Source organism: Odocoileus virginianus, chromosome 22, assembly GCF_023699985.2.
Source record: "Odocoileus virginianus isolate 20LAN1187 ecotype Illinois chromosome 22, Ovbor_1.2, whole genome shotgun sequence".
NCBI lineage: Eukaryota > Metazoa > Chordata > Mammalia > Artiodactyla > Cervidae > Odocoileus > Odocoileus virginianus.
In genome coordinates, this window is record NC_069695.1 from 38,539,702 (window position 1) to 38,564,476 (window position 24,775).

Genomic DNA, 24,775 nt, shown 5'->3' on the forward strand with positions numbered 1-24,775 from the left:
GAAGTACTCCTTTCCCAATTTGGAACCAATCTGTTGTTCCACGTCCACTTCTAACTGTTGCTTCTTGGCCTGCATACAGATTTCTCAGGAGGCAAGTCAGGTGGTATGGTGTTCCTGTCTCTTTAAGAATTTTCCACAGTTTGTTGTGATCTACACAGTCAAAGGCTTTGGCATAATCAATAAAACAAAAGTAGATATCTTTCTGGAACTCTCTTGCTTTTTCTATGATTCAACGGATGTTGGCAATTTGATCTCTGGTTCCTCTGTCTTTTCAAAATCCCCTTTGAACATCTGGAAGTTCTCGGTTCACATACTGTTGAAGCCTGGCTTGGAAAATTTTGAGCATTACTTTGCTAGCATGTGAGATGAATGCAATTTTGTGGTGGTTTGAACATTCTTTGGCATTGCCTTTCTTTGGGATTGAAATGAAAACTGACCTTTTCCAGTCCTGTGGTCACTGCTGAGTTTCCCAAACTTGCTGGCATATTGAGTGTAGTACTTTCACAGCATTATCTTTTAGGATTTGAGATAGCTCAACTGGAATTCTGACTAGCTTTGTTCATAGTGATGTTTCCTAATGTCCACTTGACTCCACATTCCAGAATGTCTGGCTCTAGGTGAGTGATCATACCATTGTGGCTATCTGGGTTATGAAGATGTCTTTTGTATAGTTCTTCTGTGTATTCTTGCCATCTCTTCTTAATATCTTCGGCTTCTGTTAGGTCCATACCATTTTTCAAGGGTTTACTTTTTGCCTTTTTATACTGTTCAGGGGGTTCTCAAGGCAGGAACGCTGAAGTGGTTCACCATTCTCTTCTCCAGTGGACCACGTTTTGTCTGAACTCTCCACCGTGCCCTGGGTGGCCCTACACAGCATGACTCATAGCTTCATTGAGTTGCACGAGACTGTGTTCGACGTGATCAGTTTGATTAGTTTTTTGTGACTGTGGTTTTCATTCTGTCTGCCCTCTGATGGATGAGAATAAGAGGCTTGTGGAAGCTTCCTGATGGGAGGGACTGGCTGTGGGGAAAACTGTGTCTTACTCTGGTGAGCAAGGCCATGCTCAGTAAATCTTTAATGAAATTTTCTGCTGAACGGTGGGGGTGTGTTCCCTAGTTTGGCCTTAGGCCAAACTATGGTAAGGGTAACTTCAGTAATGGTTATCTCCTTCAAAAGGACTTATTCCAGCCTGCAGTGCCTCCCAGAACTATTTTAGTCAGTGCACCAGACCCCATGGCAGGCCACTGGCCACTGGAGACCCCTGGACACTCACAGGCAAGTCTAGCCCAGTCGTTTCTGGGGTCGCAGCTCCTGTCTCCTGGTTCCTGGTGTGCACGCTTTTTTAAATTAAAAAAAAAAAAATTTTTTGTGCCCTCTAAGAGTCTCTGCTTCCCCAGTCCTGTGGAAATTCAGTAGTGAAATCCTACTGGTCTTCAAAGTTAAATTCCCTGAGGGTTCACAGTCCCTTTGCTGGATCCCCAGGTTGAGAAAACTGTTGTGGGCCCTAGAACTTTTGCAACAGTGTCAGAACTTCTTTGGTATAATTTTTCTCCAGTTTGTGGGTCACCTGCTTGGTGGCTCTATTGTGGGGCTAATGGCAGCCTCCTCCAAGAAGACTTATACCACATGCTGAGCCTCCCAGGACTGCTGGAGCCAGAGCCTCTGTCCATGAGGCAGGCCACTGCTGACCTGTGCCTCTGCAGGAGACACTCAAACACTCACAGGTAGGTTTGGCTCAGTATCTCGTGGAGGTCACTGCTGCTTTCCCTGGGTCCTGGTTGGCACAAAGGACCTGGTTTCCCTTGGTCCTGGTTGTTTGCATCCTCCCAGCATCTCTGGCAGGTATGAAATTTGATTTTCAGTGTGACTGTGCCCTTCCTATCGTCTTGAGGTGCCTTCTCCTTTGGCTTTAAATGTGGGATATCTTTTTTTGGTGGGATCCAACATTCTCCTGTAAATGGTTTTCAGAAGCTAGCTGCACTTTTGGTGTTTGGTTCTATATAAAGTTGAAGATGGAAAAGCTCTAAACAGTCAGCAAAAACAACCCTAGGACCTCACTGTGGCTCTGATCATGAACTCCTTGTTGCAGAATTCAGACTTAAATTGAAGAAAGTAGGGAAAACCACTAGGTCATTCAGGTATTACCTAAATAAATCCTTTACAATTATACAGTGGAAGTGAAAAATAGATTCAAGGAATTATATCTGAAGAGCTATGGATGGAGTTTTCATAACATTGTACAGGAGGTGGTGATCAAAATCATCCCCAAGAAAAAGAAATGTAACAAGGCAAAATGCTTTTCTGAGGAGGCCTTACAAATAGTGGAGAAAAAAAGAGAAGCAAAAGGCAAAGGAGAAAAGGAAAGATATACCCATCTGAATGCAGAGTTCCAAAGAATAGCAAGGAGAGATAAGAAAGCCTTCCTAAGTGAACAATGCAAAGAAATAGATGAACACAATAGAATGGCTAAGACTAGTGATCTCTTCAAGAAAATTAGATATACCAAGGGAAAGTTTCATGCAAAGATGGGTGTAATAAAGGACAGAAATAGTATGGACCTAACAGAAGCAAAGGTATTAAGAAGAGGTTGCAAGTATATACAGAGGAGCTAAACAAAAAAGATCTTAACAACCCAGATAACCATAATGTTGTGACCACTCATCTAGAGCCAGACATCTTGGAATGCGAAGTTGAGTGGGTCTTAGGAAGCATAACTACAAACAAAACTAGTGGAGGCGATGGAATTACAACTGAGCTGTTTCAAATCCTAAAAGATGATGCTGTTAAGGTGGTGCACTCAATATGCCAGCAAGTTTGGAAAATGCAGCTGTGGCCACAGGACTGCAAAAGGTCGGTTTTCATCCCAACCCCCCCAAAAAAAGGCAATGCCAAAGAAAGTTCACACTACTGCACAATTCCACTAATTTCACATGCTAGCAAAGTAATGCTCAACATCCTCCAAGCTAGACATCAATGCTGTCTGAACTGAGAACTTCCAAATGTACAAGCTGGATTTGGAAAAGGAAGAGGAATGAGGGATCAAATTGCCAACATCCGTTGGATCATAGAAAAAGCAAGAGAATTCCAGAAGAAACATCTACTTCTGCTTCATTTACTATGCTAAGCCTTTGACTGTGTGGATCACAACAAACTGGAAAATTCTTCAAGAGATGAGGATACTAGACCACCTGACCTCCCTCTTGAGAAGCCTTTATGCAGGTCAAGAAGCAACAGTTAGAATTGGACATAGAACTATGGATTGGTTCAAAATTGAGAAAGGAAAGTGTCAAGGGTGTATATTGTCACCCTGCTTATTTAACTTATATGCAAAGTACATCATGAAAAATTTTGGACTGGATGAAGCACAATCTGGAATCAAGATTGCCAAGAGAAATATCAATCACCTCAGATATGCAGATGACAACATCCTTATGGCTGAAAGCAAAGAAGAACTAAAGAGCCTGGTGATGCAAGTGAAAGAGGAGAGTGAAAAGCTGGCTTAAAACTCTACTTTCAAAAAGTGAATATCATGGCATCTAGTCCCATCACTTCATGGCAAATAGATGATGAAGAGACAATGGAAACAGTGACACACTTATTTTCTTGGTCTCCTAAATCACTGCAAATGCTGATTGCAGCCATGAAATTAAAAGAGGCTTGCTCCTTGGGAAAAAAGCTATGGCCAACCTGTGAAGTGAAAGTAGCTCAGTCATGTCCACCTCTTTGTGACCCCATGGACTATACAGTTCATGGAATTCTCCAGGCCAGAATACTGCAGTGGGTAGCCTTTCCCTTTCCAAGAGATCTTTCCAAACCAGGGATCGAACCCAGATCTCTCGCATTGTAGGTGGATTGTTTAACATTTGAGCCACAAATGAAGCCCAAAAATTCTGGAGTGGATAGCCCATCCCTTCCCCAGTGGACCTTCCTGACCCATGAATTGAACTGGGGTCTCCGGCATTGCAAGCAGATTCTTTACCAACTGAGCTATTTAGGGTAGCTCAATGACCAACCTAGACAGCATATTAAAAAGCAGAGGCATTATGTTGCCAACGAATGTTCATATAGTCAAAGCTATCTTTTTTCCAGTAGTCATTTATGGATGTGAGAGCTGTACCATACAGAAGGCTGAGCACTGAAGAATTCATTATTTTGAACTGTGAGCTGTGTTCTTGGAGAAGACTCTTGAGAGTCTCTTGGACTGCAAGGGGATCAAATCAGTTAATCCTAGAGGATATCAACCCTGAATATCATTTGAAGGACTGGTGCTGAAGTTGAAGCTCCAATACTTTGGCCACCTGAAGAGGAGAGCTGATTTATTAGAAAAGACCTTGGTTCTGGGAAAAATTGAAAGCAGATGGAGAAGGGGGCAACAGATGGTTGTATGGCATCACCGACTCAACAGACATGAGTTTGAGCCAGCTCTTGGAGATAGTGTAGGGCAGGGAAGCCTGGCATGCTGCAGTCCATGGGGTTGCAGAGTCGAGCACAACTTAGTGACTAAGCAACAACAAGGATTTACTTGTCACCTAGCCCCATTTCTGCTTGCAATTTCTCCTGCATAGATTTCTGTTAAACAGATACTTGTTAAATTTGAGCGTTCTTTTTATGTTGAGGTACTTTACTTCCTACCTTTTCAGGTACCCAATTCTGCCAGGTACCCAATTCTCCAGTCTTTTTGCAGCGGTGGGTCACTCATATCTTTCAATCAGGCACAAGGCATGGACTGTGAATTGGAAGATAGTAATTTAAAAGAAGTAGACCTCATGTGGAATCCTTCTAGGAAATGGTGGTAGGATATATCCAGTTTCCAGGGGCAGTGGTGGCTGAAGTTGTAGCTCTCCCATGGTGTATGCACTGGCAGAGGTACCCAGTTGTCCCCATGTGGCTAGTTCTATGGTGTGGCTCTGGACACTCTCCTGGACTTCCTAGCCTGAAGATTCAGAGCTGGCCAATATTCTTTACTATATGTCTTAAACTATAAAAGCTAGCTTTTATTTGTTAGAACTAAGAACCTTGCCTATTGTACCTCTAATTACCACCCTCTCTGCAACAACATGGCATTCACTTAAAGGAACAGACATTCCAAATAATGGGCTTTGTCTCTCCTCCCGTCATTATCCACCTGGCCATTACCCTTATTCTTGCCATCCACACACATACATACAGAGGGTAGAAGCCTGAGTGTGGGTGAAGGTCCAAAGAATACTGGTGTTTAGCAAGTCCCCTTTGATTTGAAATGTTCCACTGATCTCGTCCATAGCTCAGTGGGTCTCTCTGAGCCCCTGACTTGATTAGTCTCAACAGTTTTTCTCCATAACTGAGATCCTCTCCCAAGAGGCTCAACAGTGAAGGCTCACGGGTAGAACAGTTATTATGCTATAAATCTCTAAAGGAGAGAGCTAAGAGGACAGATTTGGGTAAAGCTTTCACTTGGGGAGTAGTGGAAGACTTGCTTATTCCCACACATCTCCCCAGAAAGAAAACTAACCGTGGTATCCTCGTTAGCAACTGCTATACAAATCTGCTACCAAGGAAACTACATCACTTTTGATACTTAAAGCCAGAGCTTAATAAAAATGGAAACAGAAAGGAAGTTCCAAAACAAACAGCCCAATTTTTTTCTTGTGCTACACTCTGAGCAGGACATTATATTAGTAGGTCATCTTACTCATGTGATTATGCGTACAGTACATGGAAGGCAAAAAGCAGGGTGGGATCAGGGTGCGGTAGGATCCACCGATGCAGCAGCTCACCATTTTCAGAGGAGAGATACACCCCTCACCAGGAGGGACAACGAACTGTCCACCATCAGATATGCAGCTTCATGCAGACAGCATCCAAGTCTGCTCTGAGCATCCACATAAGTGCTTGGATGCAGTTTCCCAGACAGCCACCTGCTATTTTAAACAAACTTCTCAATGTTTCCATATATTTTTTTATCACCTTTCTTTGAATTTTGCTCAATAAAATGCTAATTCAAAGTTCTGAGTGTACTGATGAACCATGATTTAGTTATGAAACCAGTTTCTTTCACCTGGCCTCCCACCAAGGCACTTTCATGACCAAGGGCAATAGTGGAATATGAGAAGGGCCCACATGTGCAGTGGGTCTGACCCAGTATTTGTTCTGCTTCCTCCTGTTTCTGTGTCTTTGGGTGAGCCCCTGAAGATATTTCTTGTAAAATAGGGAACTCAACGGCACACATACCACAAGTAATGTGGGAATGTACCTGGCATATCCACATTTGTCATGGACTGTCAATCATATTTTGCAGAATCTTTTGTTGTGGAGTCTATGGTCAGCCCTATTCCAAAGCACAGAGTCGTAGAAACCAACTGTGGGAGGAAAAGAGAGCATTCAGAATATATTAGCTGAAAGGCTTCCTTCTTCACCTCTCTCTTCGGCTCTGGCAGACAAAATGCTGTCAGCATCTGGGTGCCCACATAAACAGCTGTCTACATGAAACAAGGCAGGAGGCCCATATCAAGTAATGAAGATGGAATGCATTAATTACATCATGGTAAGTAACTACCATATAAAATATGACCATTATATGATTGTTATTACTTTTACTACCTTATTCACGCTGACATAAATAAAACAACCCACTAGCCATCAGTGTCATACTGTCTTTATAGAGAAGGAAAATGGAGTTCAAAGCATTTAATGGCCTAATGGCCAAACCTCTAAAATAACAAAATAATGATTGGTAATGCATGGTAAGAGGCTAGCAAGTTTGCCAATAAGATAGCTTAATGACTGAAAGTGAAAGTGAAAAGTGAAAGCCAAAGTCACTCAGCTGTGTCTGACTCTTTGTGACCCTATGGACTCTCCATGGAATTCTCCAGGCCAGAATACCAGAGTGGGTAGCCTTTCCCTCCTCCAGGGGATCTTCCCAACCCAGGGATCGAACCCAGGTCTCCCACATTGCAGGCAGATTCTTTACCAGCTGAACTATCAGGAAAGCCCAGCTTAGTAACTGAGCTACATTTTATTAATAATTATCACTTCTCATTTCTTATTCTAGCCTATAAGTACTATAACTGAGCATAACAGGTTATAACATATGGGGAGATGAATAGAAGGGCACCTGGTAGGTTACCTTGGCCTAGCCTCTCAAATGTGGTGTTTCAGTTCTACCATCTGAGCTTTGCTTTTTCGCTACTTGATGATAACTTTTTAGATCTATACCAGCTTCATACATAACAAACATTTGATATGTTAACTCATCATTTAAGAGGTGTTGTGGCAACTAATGTCTCATAAGAAGTGGGCAAAGTTTTTGATGAATAATGAAATTAGGAAAACAAAACCTAAAGACACTTTCCCATTGACAAAGTTGTTGGCATCAATATTGCTGAATGAATTAAAATTCTTATTCTTTTTAGTATATTATCCTACCTCTTATTAACTCTAAGTACCCATAGGAAAATGAGTCTGGAAAGAGAAAAGGGAAATAAGAATAAAACGGTACAATATGTATAAGAAAAAGATAAGTTTTCAATTCAATAATTCTCAGACTCTTTCTAGAGTTACTAAGGTGGATCGGCTTATTACCTGATCTGCTCCACAGGTCCTTTCTCATATAAGACCGAAATGGGCAAGGCAAGATAAAAACAAAAAAAGTAAACTTTTTGAAATTATCAGAAAGTTTGAATTACCCCTTACAAGCAATTAGAGTAGAACTTCCCTGGTGACTCAAGCTGTGATGAATCCATCTGCAATTAAAGAGACACAGGTTTGATCCCTAGGTTGTGAAGATCTCTTGGAGGAGGAAATGGCAATCTACTCCAATATTCTCTCCTAGAGAATTCAATAGACAGAGGAGCCTGGTGGGCTACACAGGCCATGGGCTTGCAAAGAGTCAGACACAACTGAAGTGATGTAGCGACAAGCAGTTAGTGTTTTAATAAATGTGTGTGAAAATATATTGATGGGACTGAATTTTAGACTGCTGTAGGTGGCTATTTTAACCATGTTTGTTGTTGTTGTTCAGTTACTAAGTTGTGTCAGACTCTTTGCAACCCCATGCACCATATGTCAGTATGAAAACGGGTTATTCATTCATAAGAAATATACATTGAGAGCCTTCTATATATAAAGTAGAGGATGTGACTTTTTTTTTTTGAGGATGTGATTATTATTTTCAGACTTTTGCTAATATGTTTGGGTCTTTTGTCTTCTTCGACAGGAATGACAGTCACCATCATTTTGTTGTTTACTATCTCTGCTAACTTTTCATGAGAATTACTATCTCTGCTAAATTGCCATGAGAAGTTCAAAGGTCAAAGTAAGATATTCAAGTTTCCACCAGAATCCTCTCACTAGATGCTAAGTAGGACAAACTTCATGCTGGGAGCCAGCTACTCTTAGGAATCACGTGAAGATCATATAAAATGATACATGTGAAATACTTTGGAGCAAAGGATTCTATGTGTTAGGTATTGGTATTATCACTTGTACTTTTCTAAGTTAATAACATAATGGGAAATGACTTAAGAGCTGATCCTGAAGTCATGCTCACTTTTTTTCCCAGGAAAACTCATTGATATTTTATTTCACAGTAGCAAAAATTCACAGGTAGCTTTATTATTTTCTATTTTACTTAATACTCACCATTTAAAGTAGTACTTAAGTTTCTAATGATTTTTATTTAATTTATTTTTATGGAAAAATTTTAAGACATGCAAAAGTAGAGAGTATTACAAACTTTCATGAACCCATGGATCAATTTTGGTAATTTCCAACAGGAGACCAAGTTTGTTTTTATGCCTACACATTTTCCTCCAGTGCACGCAGTGCATTTTTAAAGTAAACACTTTAAACATCCTACCATTTCATCCTTAAACATTTCAATATGTCTCTAAAATATAAAGACTCTTTCACCACGTGTTTATTTTTAACACAACCACAATGGATGACCACATTTAAAAGAAGCCTTCAGGAGACAATTTCCTATTAGGGAAGGATATTGTGCCATGTGTCTTATTTGAGAATATTCTGTAAGTCTACAGTGCCCCCAGGATGAAATCTCAACCCCAAGATCACCTTCTAATCAAAATCTTCTCACTGCCCCACCCCCACCATTGTCTGGGCATATTAGTTCATTCTATTCAATCCATCCTATGCCAGGCCTCCAGTTGCCCTTCCATCCTGACCTATCCATTTGTCAAGAACTTGTCCAATAAAACCTCTTGATTTTCATACATCATTGCAGCCTCTAGTGATTATTTTTTTCTTTAAACTCTTGATGCATTTACTATACTATTAGAATGTGGTATTACAGGAATTAAAAACATGTACCCCGGAGTCTGGCCCAGTTATCACCCTTGGGAAAGCTCCCCACCCCCCAATCTTCATGTCCTCAGGTGTTGATAAGGAACAATATTGTGTTAAGGAGATTAAGTATGAAAATGTTATATATTTATACAACAGTCACATATATGTATAAACCATATGCATATTCCACATACACACAGCACACACTCACATGCAAATATACATTATTTACCAGATATTAATAGAACAATCAAGGTAGCATTATTATTGATATTTTTATCATCTATATTCAATATTCTATTCTACCTGAATCCTGTATTGCTGGCTATTTTTCTTTGTGTTTACTTCCAGGAGTCAGGTTCTTGAGATCAGAGACACCTTGGTTTCACAAAGGAGATTCTCAATGATGTTTCTGGAAGACAGCCAGTCAGTATGAAGAAGAAGATCCAGGGTTCCATCTCCTCACTGAACCCCTCCAGGATATTGTGACTAGAAGAACCTCTCCCCTTCTTCTCGGGCTCCCTGCCAGTCTTGCTCTGCATGTGTGGCACAGGGCACTTTAAAATGAATCTATAGATTTCTCCAAAAGGGAAAAATCTTTAATGCTGGACAACAGGTGATGGGGCAACTGGAGAAACAGTCATTTCTTACGAAAGTGAATTTCCAGGCAGCTGATCCCACCGTGGAGCAGGTTGTATTTATCCTTGAAATGTCATCCTTCTTTAGTCTGTAAATATCATACTATAGAAAACACCTTAGCACTGGCTTTCGAAGGAGACAGAGACAATGTTGTATGGCAGTTTACTGTCAACTAAAGGACAATGCTTCTCTCTTGGATTTAATAAAATGGGAAGGGGGCTGGGCTACTCCAGAGAAAGGGCATGCAATCTGCCATCACTCTGTGGCTTCTTTAATAAAATGATGAGAGTTGTTATCCTCCGAACATCAGTGTTATTTGGGTGCATTCACTCTTTCACTTTCAAATGTGTGAATTCTTGGAATACGGCTGTGCCCTTCCTTTTAAACAGGTATCTGGAGGTTCTGTGAAAGGCTCTGTAGGGCATTTTACCTCTGAATATCTCCCTAATCCAGGCCAAATCCTCCATTTTCCCATTTTCATAGTCTAACACTCTTCTAAGTAAAGATGTAGTTCAGTTAACCAATGCTTTTTTACAAAACAAATTTCTCCAGAAATGTAAAGATTATCTTTCTATTATGAAGCATTCCTCACTGTGACTTACATAGTCAGATATCTCTGCATTCATTACCTGGCTAAGAACAGAAAACGACAATTTCATTGTGAAGCAGGAAGTAATTTTCAGCATATGGATCAATTCTATTAAGGGCTGGTCTGAGAAGAGGGTTGATATGATAGAGTTTATGTAGCTAAAGGATACTACTAAAGACGGATGGTGGTGCGGGTGCAGGTGGAATTTGAGAGGGAATGGAAAGCAAAGGAGATGATGAGAAAGAAGGGACAAGTGTGAAGGATAAGCTTCTTCTATTTGGAACCTGTGCATGTGCTACACATACACAAGCAGTTAGGGGCTGGTTTAGAGAGCAGGGCCTGGATACAGATGACCTGTGAACTAATCCCTAACCAGCTCTGCTCACCAGTTCTTTGACTCTGGGCAATTTACTTAGCTTCTCTAAGCTTCCATTTCCTTATCTGTAAAATGAAGATGAAAGAATGTTCACAGGTCGTGGGATGGTGTTGAGGATTAAGGGGAGTAATGCATGTGAGATATTTAGCACAGTGTCTGGCACATGCTATGTAGCCTCTAAATGCTAAATTACTATATTTTTCTTAAAAAATTGGGAAATAATGATTATATCAGAAATTATTCTTATTTAGAATGTATTCAGTACATTTGATTTTATTCTCCAGAATTTTCTTCTAAGAGTCAGTGTTAAAACATCTATGACTAATCAAAACTTTTCACTTACCTGATTAATTTCCCTAAATTAAGACTTAATGCCAAAGAATGTTCAAACTACTGCACAATTGCACTCATTTCACATGCTAGCAAAGTAATGCTCCAAATTCTCTAGCCAGGCTTCAACCGTATATGAACCGTGAGCTTCCAGATGTTCAAGTTGGATTCAGAAAAGGCAGAAGAATGGGAAATCAAATTGCCTAATTCTACTGAATCATCAAAAAAGCAAGAGAGTTCCAGAAAAATATCTGCTTTTGCTTTATTGACTATGCCAAAGCCTTTGACTGTCTGGATCACAACAAACTGGAAAATTATTCAAGAGATGGGAATACCAGACCAACTAACCTGCCTCTGGAGAAATCTCTATGCAGGTCAAGAAGCAACTGTTAGAACTGGACATGGAACAACAGACTGGTTTCAAATTGAGAAAGGAATATGTCAAGGCTATATATTGTCACTCTGCTTATTTAACTTCTATGCAGAGTACATCATGCAAAATCCTGGGCTGGATGAAGCAGAAGCTGGAATCAAGATTACCAGTAGAAATATCAATAACCTCAGATACACAGATGATACCACCATTATGGCAGAAAGCAAAGAGGAACTAAAGAGCATCTTGATGAAAGTGAAAGAGGAGAGTGAAAATGTTGGCTTAAAACTCAAAATTCAGAAAACTAAGATCATGGATTCTGGTTTCATCACTTCATGGCAAATAGATGGAGAAACAATGGAGACAGTGCGAAATTTTATTTTGGGGGGGGGGGCTCCAAAATTACTGCAGATGGTGATTGCAGCCATGAAATTAAAAGATGCCTGTTCCTTGGAAGAAAATCCATGACCAACCTAGACAGCTATTAAAAAGCAGAAACGTTACTTTACCAACAAATGTCCATCTAGTCAAAGTTATGGTTTTGCCAGCTGCAAGAGTGAATGTCAACATTCTAGGAATCAGCAAACTAAAATGGACTGAAATGGGTGAATTTAACTCAGATGACCATTATATCTACTACTGTGGGCAGAAATCCCTTAGAAGAAATGGAGTAGACATCACAGTCAACAAAAGAGTCTGAAATGCAGTACTTGGATGCAATCTCATAAACAACAGAATGATCTCTGTTCATTTCCAAGGCAAACCATTATCGAAGCCTATGCCCCAACCAGTAACTCTGAAGAAGGTGAAGTTGAATGGTTCTATGAAGACCTACAAGACCTTTTAAAACTAACACCCAAAAGACATGTCCTTTTCATTATAGGGGACTGGGATGCAAAAGTAGGAAGTCAAGAAACACCTGGAGTAACAGGTAAATTTGGCCTTGGAGTATGGAATGAAGCAGGGCAAAGGCTAATAGAGTTCTGCCAAGAGAACATGCTGGTCATAGCAAACACCCTCTTCCAACAACACAAGAGAAGACTCTACACATGGATATCATTAGATGGTCAACACTGAAATCAGATTGCTTATATTCTTTGCAGCCAAAGATGGAGACGCTCTATACAGTCAGCAAAAACAAGACCAGGAGCTGACTGTGGCTCAGATCATGAACTCCTTGTTGCCAAATTCAAACTTAAACTGAAGAAAGTAGGGAAAACCACTAGACCATTCAGGTATGACCTAAATCAAATCCCTTATGACTATACAGTGGAAGTGAGAAAAAGATTTAAGGGACTAGATCTGATAGACAGAGAGCCAGATGAACTATGAACAGAGGTTCGTGACATTGTACAGGAGACAGGGATCAAGACCATCCCCATGGAAAAGAAATGCAAAAAGGCAAATGGTTGTCTGAGGAGGCCTTACAAATAGCTGTGAAAAGAAGAGAAGTAAAAAGCAAAGGAGAAAAGGAAAGATATTCCCATTTGAATGCAGAGTTCCAAAGAATAGCCAGGAGAGATAAGAAAGCCTTCCTCAGTGATCAATGCAAAGAAATAGAGGAAAACAATAGAATGAGAAAGACCAGAGATCTCTTCAAGAAAATTAGAGATATCAACAGAACATTTCAGGCAAAGATGGGTTCAATAAAGGACAGAAATGGTATGGATCTAAGAGAAGCAGAAGATATTAAGAAGATGTGGCAAGAATACACAGAAGAATTGTACAAAAATATCTTCATGACCCAGATAATCACAATGGTGTGATCACTCACCTAGAGCCAGACATCCTGGAATGTGAAGTCAAGTGGGCCTTAGAAAGCATCACTACGAACAAAGCTAGTGGATGTGATGGAATTCCAGTTGAGCTATTTCAAATCCTGAAAGATGATGCTGTGAAAGGGCTGCTCTCAATATGCAGCAAATTTGGAAAACTCAGCAGTGGTCACAGAAAAGGTCAGTTTTCATTTCAATCCCAAATAAAGGCAATGCCAAAGAATGCTCAAACTACTGCACAATTGCACTCGTCTCACACGCTAGTAAAGTAATGCTCAAAATTCTCCAAGCCAGGCTTCAGCAATACGTGAACCATGAAATTCCAGGTGTTCAAGCTGGTTTTAGAACAGGCAGAGGAACCAGAGATCACATTGCCAATATACGCTGGATCATCGAAAAAGCAAGAGAGTTCCAGAAAAACATCTATTTCTGCTTTATTGACTATGCCAAAGCCTTTGACTGTATGGATCACAATAAACTGTGGAAAATTCTGAAGGAGATGGGAATACCAGACCACTTGACCTGCCTGTTGAGAAACCTGTATGCAGGTCAAGAATCAACAGTTAGAACTGGACATGGGCCAACAGACTGGTTCCAAATAGGAATAGGAGTACATCAAGGCTGTATATTGCCACCCTGCTTATTTAACTTCTATGCAGAGTACATCATGAGAAATGCTGGGCTGGAGGAAGCACAATCTAGAATCAAGATTGCCGGGAGAAATATCAATAACCCCAGATATGCAGATGACACCACCCTTATGGCAGAAAGTGAAGAGTAACTAAAAAGCCTCTTGATGAAAGTGAAAGAGGAAAGTGAAAAAGTTCACTTAAAGCTTAACTTTCAGAAAACTAAGATCATGGCATCTGGTCCAATTACCTCATGGGAAATAGATGGGGAGACAGTGGAAACAGTGTCACACTTTATTTTTTTAGGCTCCAAAATCACTGCAGATGGTGACTGCAGCAATGAAATTAAAAGATGCTTGCTCCTTGGAAGGACAGTTATGACCAACCTAGACAGCATATTAAAACGCAGAGACATTACTTTGCCAACAAAGGTCCATCTCGTCAAGGCTATGGTTTTTCCAGTGGTCATGTATGGATGTGAGAGTTGGACTGTGAAAAAAGCTGAGTGCTGAAAAATTGATGCTTTTGAACTGTAGTGCTGGAGAATACTCTTGAGAGTCCCTTGGACTGCAAGGAGATCCAACCAGTCCATCCTAAAGATCAGTCCTGGGTGTTCATTGGAAGGACCGATGTTGAAGCTGAAGCTCCAATACTTTGGCCACCTCATGCGAAGTGTTGACTCATTGGAAAAAACCCTGATGCTGGTAGGGATTGGGGGCAGGAGGAGAAGGGGATGACAGAGGATGAGATGGCTGGATGGCATCACCGATCGATGGACATGAGTTTGAGTAAACTCCGGGAGTTGGTGATGGACAGGAAGGCCTGGTGTGCTGTGATTCATGGGGTCGCAAAGAGTCGGACATGACTGAGCGGCTGAACTGAAATGATGTATGATATGAGAGCTGGACTATAAAGAAAGCTGAGCACCAAAGAATTGATGCTTTTGAACTGTGGTGTTGGAGAAGACACTTGAGAGTCCCTTGGCCTGCAAGGAGATCCAATCAGTCAATCCTAAAGGAAATCAGCCCTGAATATTCATTTGAAGGACTGATGCTGAAGCTGAAACTCCAGTACTTTGGCCACCTGATGCGAAGAACTGACTCACTGGAAAAGACCCTGATGCTGGGAATGATTGAAGGCAGGAGGAGAAGGGGATGACAGAGGACAAGATGGCAAAATGGCATCCCCAACTCGATGGACAGGAGTTTGCATAGGGCAGGAGTTGGTGATGGACAGGGAAGTCTGGTGTGCTTCAGTCTATGGGGTCACAAAGAGTTGGACACGACTGAGCAAATGAACTGAATACTGAATGAGATATTCAGTACTTCATAGAAACTGTTCTAGTATTCTCCCTCTCCCTTCCCCCAATCCTTTTCTTCGTTTCTCTCTCTTCATATGTATATATATAGTTCCGTGTGTATTTGTGTTTTTATATATATGTATATGACATATATCTGCACATTTAATGTTTACAATAACTTATTGTTCAGGTAAGAACTCTAAGGCAGAGGAAGATTAAGTAACTACTCTATGGTAACTCAACTATTGTGGTAGAACCAGTGTTTGGCCAAGGGTTATGTGTCTAGAGCCTATGTTCATTAAGAGTGTAAGGCTTGGAAAGATAAGATGAGTTGTTGAAGACCATGTAGTACATGAGAACCAGGACTAGAGTCTGATTCAGTTTTCTTTATTTCTTCCCAAACAGGATTCTTTTCTTACTAGCTTCATCTTTCTTTGATTAAAGCTACCAGCTTCTCTGACTAGGAAGGACTAGAGTAGCTATTTAGAAGCTTGGGCTACAGCCCAGCATTGTCAGTTAATACCGTTGTGACTTGGGGTAGGGCCTGAATAGGGATTTAGTACCTCGAGCTGCAGTGTTATCATATGCTACTTGACTCTCATCTATAAAACAACATTTTGGTTAATTGCAAAGGTCAAATGAAATAGTTGGTGGAAAATTACTTTGAAAACTGGAAAACACTAAATAGCAGTAATATATCAATCTTATTATTACCAATGTTAGTATCTTTTCTTTGAGTTTGTATTCTGCCAGTAGTCTATAGTCACAAATCTGACTGATAATAGTAAGTATCTGAAACTTTTTTTTAACTACCAAGTTCCAGAATCTGATCCAATTGGCCTGGGATGGGATTATGAATGCAATTTTTAAACCTCTGAAGTATTTCTTGTTAAACAGGTATACAAATCCCCAGTTTATGCCATAAAGTGTCACCCTGATTCATCGACCATTTTGAGAATTTCCCATTAATTATTTCTCAAGCCTTATCTTCTGTAAGACCTATTTACTTAACAAAAGTTATATATCTATAACTTATATATATATATCTATAACTTTATATATATATATAAGTATATACAATTTTTCCCTTGTAAAACTTGTAGAACCCAGATCAGGATTGGGTAGACTAGCTGACTGATGTGTATGTACTGACTTTATTGAAACCCATTGTTAGCAGATTTGCTTCCAACTCATGTAAAAGAGTTTTGAAAAGAAACAGAGTTAAAGTTGCAAAGAGAATGCTTTATTGACATTGAGGAATTACCTTCCTGAATGGCACCCCCAAGGCATGGGTATAGATTAAATGACCTTTTAAGGTAATGACCCTTTAGAAAGGTTAGTCTTGATTCAAAGGCCAAATCTAGACAAGCAAATCATTTTGGAGAGAATAAAATAGCTTAATGCAGCCAGAAAACTGAATATTTAATGAACTATCCTTTAAATGAAGTAGTATTCTTAGTGTTTCCTTAGTGGTTTAAAAATGTGATCTAGTCTGGAACCAAGTTGGGAGTGAATCCCTGCATAAAGATTTAACACTGTGTCTATGCCTGCCTGCTAAGTCTCTTCAGTCATGTCTGACTCTGGGACCCCATGGACTATAGCCTGTCAGTCCCCTCTGTCCATGAGATTCTTCAGGCATGAATACTGGTGTGAGTTGCCATGCCTTCCTCCAGGGGATCTTCCTGACCCTGGGATTGAACCCACATCTCCTGGGGCTCCTGAATTGCAGGCAGATTCTCTACCACTTAGCCCCAGGGAAGTCACCTAACACTGTATATATATCCACAAAGTTCTTACTTTCTCTCAGCCTAGGTTCTCTCACCTGTGCAACTGAAAAAAGACAAGATCATATGAGGTAATAGCTACATGCAAAGGACCCATTGTGACATGTGGTGAACATTGGATAAATGGCAGCTACTATTATTTTTAGAAGTAACTGATCCACCCATAACTGTCTGTTTTATCCCTTTCCCCTGATGGTTGGAGAAATTAATGCAGTGCTGAAGGAGTGGAGAAGAGCATAAAGCACTGGGAAAGGTTGGCTTAATACATGTGATTTAATTCCAGAATGTGTTTCTGAAAATCCCCTGACTTCTTTGTGAGTATCTGTTATCTCTCTGTTTAAAAACAAGATGCACAACACTTCTGGTAGCACTTTGGCTGCTTGTTTTAGAAGGAGACATTGATAAATTGGAGGGGATCCAAAAACGATAAAAAGGATTAGAGGATATGACCTACAGAGAAAGATTATTCAAAGAACTTCATATATCCAGCCTACAGCAATGATGACAGTGGGTGGGGGGTAGGATAACTGAACATAAATGCTAGAAATAGGTAAGGAGTAAGGAAAGGAATTATTTCAAGTGATCAGAGTGTGGGCAAATTAGGATCGATGGTCTTAAACCAGAAAAACAAGCACTTGTGTGAAGTATTCTTAGAAGAAACAAGTTCAACAAAGAGGTCAATTAAGACCTTGATTGTTTTGTCTGAGAGGTGATTTTATGCAGCTCTTTAAATGGTACCTCCACAGGCTGATTCTTTCATTAGAGTCAAACCTGAGGGATGAGAAAGGAATGTGTCCTGGTGGCCTGTGTTTTTTGGGTCTAACTCTCCTTTAGGTTGTGTACAGATCTCCCCTGGGGAGGACATACATCCATCTATTCTCCATTTTTTTCTCCTCTCTCTAGTACAGTGAATAGATTAGTGACCTTCAAAATGATACATCCTTTTCCTAAATCCCAGAGTCTATGAACGTGAACTTAATTGGAAAAAATTTCTTGCCTGCATAATTAAATTAAGGAGTTTGAGATGAGGAGGTTATTCTGGATAAGTTGCATGTGCCTTAAGTACATTAAGAGGTACCCTTATGAGATACATAAGGTAAAGAAGACATGGAGACACACAAACAGGAGGAAGCAATGTGACCAGGGTTGTAGATAAGAGTGAAGTAGTCAAGGAAGTTAAGAGTTTCTGGGATAAACTAGAAGATTGAAGAGACAAGGAAGGAGCCTCCTCTAGAAACTTCAGGGGGAGCATGGCCCTGCCAACACCTTGACTTCAGACTTCTGGTTTCCAAAGCAATAAAATCATAAATCTATGCTGATATGAGCCACCAAGCTCATATGAATTTGTTTTCTAGAAGCCCTAGGAAACTAATAGGACCTTCAGGAAGATTAATTATTTATGTATACGTAGAACTTTCATGACCTCTCAACAACTACCACCCAGAAAAGCTGATAACTAATGCATAGAAAAGAGTCTTCCGTGGTTCCCTGTGGTTCAAATATTAGGATTCAGTGAGTTATGCCTTTAAGTTACTAGTTCACCATGGGAGATGGGGTTAGAAAAATACTGGGGCAGGATGAAGACTGAAAATGCTGACCTAGCCTAGGGCTGTCTATGCAAGCTCAGTAGAGCAGCAGTCACAGTGTCTAGATTAAAGTTGTAGTCCAAATGTGGAGAATATACTCAAGATATGCTTAAGAAGATGGAAAAGGAATAAAGCTGACATGACATTCGCTAGGTGTTGGGTTAAGTGGTTGACATAAAGTTTAACAGCAAAAGCTATCATTTACCAAACAGTCAGATCATGCTAGCTACTCTAAAAGTATGGTGTTTCTATCTGGTCCCATGGTATAATTAATGCCAGTAGTATTATCCCCATTTGAAATGGAAGAAAGTGAGGTTTAGATACATCATGTCCCTAAGACTTTACAACAAAGGAGAAGATCTGAGATTTGAATTGGATCTCTCTGATTCCACAGTGTATGATATTCTAAGGTTAATTGGTAGTAAGAGTCAGAAGTGCAATTCACCCATACTCCTGCCATTTGCAAAGGCTGTGTTCTTTCCTCAGCTACTTCATTTCAAATTACAAAACAGTGGTGGGGGAGGGCAGAAATGCTGTACACAGTGACATAAATTTATATACTCTAATCAAGGCTAGAGAGGGAAATAAGAAGCTCTAAACCAGAAGGGGAACTACAAGTATGAGAACATTCAAGTGTGGACATAAAGAATGGACCCAGCTTGTGGATCTTTGAATACATGGAGACAGTGTTACAGAAAATTGTAGGGCCCACTGAGCTTAGGGTCTTTCATTCTTAAGTGCAATACTGTTTCCAACACACGGTGAGACTTGTCACATAATAGATTCTCACTTATGTAGGCTTTAAGAATTGTAGCCTTCATTGAGCATCTCGTTTATCCTAGAATGGTGCTAAACCAGTACCTTCCATGTCATTGACCACCAGGCAGATGATTTTAGGATTGTCCCAGAATGAAATCTAACTAGTAAAATAAATCTTCTGACATTGAAAGAAAAGGCACAGAATTCACACAGAAGAGGAACAGAATTGGTTTGTGATTCCACCTCCACTTTTGGACACAGAGTCATAGAATGTGCAGTATAGATTCACTCCTCTGAACTGAAATTATAGGCTATGTGACTGTGCAATAAATGACATTTGCCAAATGAGATGCATTTCATATCTGCTAAATGTAAATTTTTTAAAAAAGTCATCTGATCTATGAAAACATTGGGAAGGTTAAGATAATGTTCATAGCAAATTAGCACCACACCCTTCAGATGGCAGCTGCACAATTGATGATGGCAGTAGACAAAGCTGTTGTTACACTAAGAGCATCACACAGGTGCAACCAGACTCATTCTACTGCTATTATAGAGCCTACCTCCAAGACTCACTATCACAAAACACAAAGTCTCAACTTCACAACATTTTCTAAAAGTTTCTGAAATATTTAAACACCATTTTAGACTCATATTCACAGGCAATTCTATTTTGGATCCATCATCAGAGGACTAAAAAGATCAAATTTATTTTCATATCATGATGAAGGGATTATAATTGCATGTTTAAATACACTGCCAGGTTTGAGCAGAGCATTGAGGCTCATCTGGTCCTTATCTGCATACAGCATTACTCTTGAAGATTATCAGGCCTGCTTGTGAAAACCTCACCACGTGGAAAGGCATAGCAGGGCATAGGAAAGTTCTGGTAGCAACTTAAAGTGACACAATGCCATCCCCACCCAATGCAGCACACAGATTCTGGCCCTTCCCCTTTCACCCCTCTTGTCCTGACACATTTGAAGCTATCAATTCGTGTCCCCTTTCATACTGTATATCATGTGAAATATCAGGCTGGATGAATCACCAGCTGGAACCAAGATTGCTGGAAGAAATATCAATAACCCCATATATGCAGATGATTCCATTCTGATGGCAGAAAGCGAAGAGGAACTAAAGAGCCTCTTGATGAGGATGAAAGAGGAGAGTGAAAAAGTTGGCTTAAAGCTCAACATTCAAGAAGCTAAGACCATAGCATCTGGTCCCAACATTTCATGGCAAATAGATGGGGAAAAATGGAAATAGTGACAGGCTTTGTTTTCTTGGGCTCCAAAATCACTGCAATGACTATAGCCATGAAATTTTAAGACACTTGCTCCTTGGAAGAAAAGCTATGGCAAACCTAGACAGCATATTAATAAGCAGAGATATCACTTTACTGACAAAGGTCTGCATAGTCCAAGTTATGGTTTTTCCAGTAGTCATATACAGATGTTAGAGTTGGATGGACCATAAAGAAGTCTGAGCACCAAAGAACTGATGCTTTCAAACAGTGGTGCTGGAAACTCTTGAGAGTCCCTTGGACAGTAAGGAGATCAAACCAGTCAATCCTAAAGGAAATCAAGCCTGAATTTTCACTGTAAGGACTGATGATGAACCTGGAGCTCCAATATTTTGGTCACCTGATGTGAAGAGCTGACTCATTAGAAAAGACCCTGAAGCTGGGAAAGAATGAAGGCAGGAGGAGAAGGGGATGACAGAGGATGAGATGATTGAATGGCATCACTGACTCAAGGGATCTGAGTATGAGCAAACTTTCAAAAATGGTGAAGGACAGGAAAGCCTGTCATGCCACAGTCAATGGGGTTGCATATAGCTGGACACGACTTAGCGACTGAACAGGACAGAATTCATTTCCCTCCTGAGGCTTCCTGGATCTTTTTTTGTGTCATTGCAATAAAAGTTATTTAGTTTCCTGGCATCTTGGGCTCCCCTATCAATCTGAACTTGTTTTGGTTACTCTTCTGAGTGTGGCATGAGGGAGTTAGCTCCATATATCAAGGGGCATTCAAATCAGGGCATGTTCCCTCCCTCCCCCTCACCCCAGCCCCTTTCTAGACATTCCACTTCTGTTAATGCTCAGTTCAGTTCAATTCAGTTCAGTCGCTCAGTCGTGTCCGACTCTTTGCGACCCCATGAATCACAGCATGCCAGGCCTTCCTGTCCATCACTAACTCCCGGAATTTACTCAAACTCATGTCCATCAAGTTGGTGATGCCATCCAGCCATCTCATCCTCTGTCATCCCCTTCTCCTCCTGTCCCCAATCCTTCCTAGCATCAGGGTCTTTTCCAATGAGTCAACTTTTCGCATAAGGTGGCCAAAGTATTGGAGTTTCAGCCTCAGCATCAGTCAGTCCAATGAACACCCAGGACTGATCTCCTTTAGGATGGACTGGTTGGATCTCCTTGCAGTCCAAAGGACTCTCAAAAGTCTTCTCCAACACCACAGTTCAAAGCATCAATTCTTCAGCGCTCAGCTTTCTTCACAGTCCAACTATCACATTCATACAAGTAGGGGCATTCAGTTTAGTTCAGTTCAGTCACTCAGTCACATCCAACCTTTTGTGACCTCATGAATCACAGCACGCCAGCCCTCCCTGTCCATCACCAACCTCCAGAGACTACTCAAACTTATGTCTGTTAATGCTCACATAATTACAAATTTTGATGTTTGGGTTTTGCAGTTTCAGAATTTATTTGCTCATATTCTAGTAATAATTAACTAGTTCTCATCTTGCCTCATTCATCTTCCACAAATAGATCTCAACTGGTAATCCTACAGACTCAAAAGCAGCCTTTATTTGGTCCAGTCTTACAGTACTATTGTCTCTGTGTTGATGCCTTATAATAAGACCCATTACAACATTCTAAGCTCTTAGAGTTGAGATAATCAGATCAGATCAGATTCAGAAATACTTATAGAACATGAATCATGCATGTCCTAGGCCCATTCATATAGATGACCTTATATTAACTTACTAAGAAAAAGAAAATCGGGCCTCAGTCATGTTAGATGTCTTACATCATTGTGAGAAAGAGACAAATGCAGAACCTGAAGGCATGGTTTCCACTTCAATCTCAGTGTCTTCATTTGCTTTTAATTTTCTTTAATTTTAAATATTTCAAATAAAATTACAGAATAACATAATACATTCTTGTGTTTCAAAACACTGAATTTATCAAATTACATAATTTCTTACTAAATTTGCTATAAAATATCTGGAGTTGTTAACTTTGGGGGTAAAACATTGTTACACTTAAGTTCAATAATTATTATTAATCTATCAAGACTTTCTGTTTCTTCATTCATTTTGGCTTATTCATGTGTTTTCAGAATATCTTTCATTCTATTAAGTTTTTAAATCGAGGTGAATGTTTTTAAAAACCTCTAATATTTTAAGATGTTCTGTGTTCTATGTAATTATGCAATCATATCCCATTTATTTATGTAAATATTGTATATGTATGCCTTTGCTGTCCTTTTCTCCCACTTCATTATTTTTATTAAAGGTTTGGGCTTTTTATTTATTTGGGAATTTTAAAATTTATTTTAGTATTTTTATTTTTATACATGGTTTATTGATTACTCTCCATTTACAGTTACTATAAAATATTGGCTGTATAACCCCCAAATTCCAAAGCACAAGATTCAGATTTAACTGATACACTCTCTTGGTTCTTAGATTTCTATTTAGTTGTTTTTTCGCTCTAGCTTACTTTGGTTTGCTCTCTTACTATTCTTGTTAAATGTTTAAGGGATTTTCTTACACTCACTCATTTTAGAAGGTATATTGAACTTACATTGTCCTTCATTTTTAAGCATTTTGTAATTTTCCTTTTCTTTTTATTCCATAAAGTAAAAGGAGTTCATTTCCAAATATCCAAATACCTGATTTGTCCAAAGTGAACTTTTTGTTTATTTTGACTTAAGTTGCCTTTTGGAGAGAGGATGCAACTTGCATATTATTGATTCTTTATAATTTAGCCTTGCTTTTTGACTAGTGGGTGGTTCCAAGGGTTCTATATATATATATGCTTTACTTATCACTTGCAGAAACATGCGACATACATATCTGTCATATTGTTTGCTGATTTTTTAACTTCATTTTTCAAGTTAACATAGATTTTATTATTTTTGATTTTTAATTCTGTGATTTTATATGGTGTCTAGATTCATGTTCATATACCACCACAATCAGGATACATAATGGTTATACAATGTCCTAAAATTCCTCATGCTATTATAACTTTATAGTCAAGTCTTCTCCAAATCTTTAATTCCTGGTTGCCATTTCTCTGTTGTTCTCTGTCACTGAAGTCTTTCCTGTCTCAGAATGTTGCACAAGTGGAAGTTTATAGTATGCAACCTTTTGAGATTGACTTATTCAATATGATGCCTTTGAGATGTGTCCAAGCTGTTAAATACATCAATAGTTTGTGTAATATATTGACAATAATTTTTAGTGACATACTAGAGTTGACTCATTCATTAGCTTACTAAAGACAACTTGAGTTGTTTCCATGTTTTGATGATTATGCATAAGGCTGTTATAAACATTAATGCATTATTTTCTCATATCTCTAGGTTAAATACTCTGGAGTGTATAGCTGGATCATATGGTAAAGATATCTTTAAAGACACTGCTGAATGATTTTCTAGAGTCATGTTCTATTGTACATTCCCACCAGCAACATATGATGGTTGCCAGTTTCTTAACATCTTCTGTAGCTCTTGTTATTATTAGCAATTTTTGTTTAGGCTTTCCTAATAGATGTACAGTAGTATCTCTTGGTGGTGTTAGTTTGCTTGTCTCTTGATGAGCTATTGATGTTGACCTCTTTCCATGTGGTTACTCGCATGATATCCACCTTTTGTATATACTCACCTTTTGTATATACTCCTCGGTGAATTGTATGCTCAAAACTTGCCCAGTTTCTATTTGGGTTGTTTGTTTTCTGCCTATCAAGTTTTGAGTGTTCTCTGTATAATATATTCCATTTGCAAGTCCTTTCTACATAAGAGATTTGCAGGTACTTTTGCCTAGTCTTTAATTTGCTTTCTCATTATCTTATTTGTCTCAAAGCAAAAGTTTTAAATGCAGTGAAATTCACTTAATCTATTTTTATGTGTTTAGTTTTGGAACATGATTTTGGTATCACATTTAAGAAACTTTTCCTACCTTGAGATCATGAAAATTTTCTCTTTAACTCTTCTTTCATATAATTTATGAAATTCTCTCTCCTATATGCTGAATGTTGTTCTTTAGGCTATTTTTCAAACTACTGACTTTTTCTACTAAGTCTAGTTTACACTTATCATATCAGTTGCA

The 24,775-nt window shown here is 39.4% G+C and overlaps 1 long non-coding RNA gene across 1 annotated transcript in view; it reads left to right on the forward strand.

The window, feature by feature from the left end:
• LOC110138679 (uncharacterized) overlaps positions 1-10,154 on the forward strand; it is a 125,666-nt gene extending 115,512 nt beyond the window's left edge. Inside the window, exons 2-4 of the long non-coding RNA XR_002314265.2 lie at positions 6,279-6,524; positions 8,196-8,294; positions 9,635-10,154. This is a non-coding gene — a long non-coding RNA (uncharacterized lncRNA). The remainder of the gene's footprint in view (positions 1-6,278; positions 6,525-8,195; positions 8,295-9,634) is intronic.
• Positions 10,155-24,775: the final 14,621 nt, after the last annotated feature.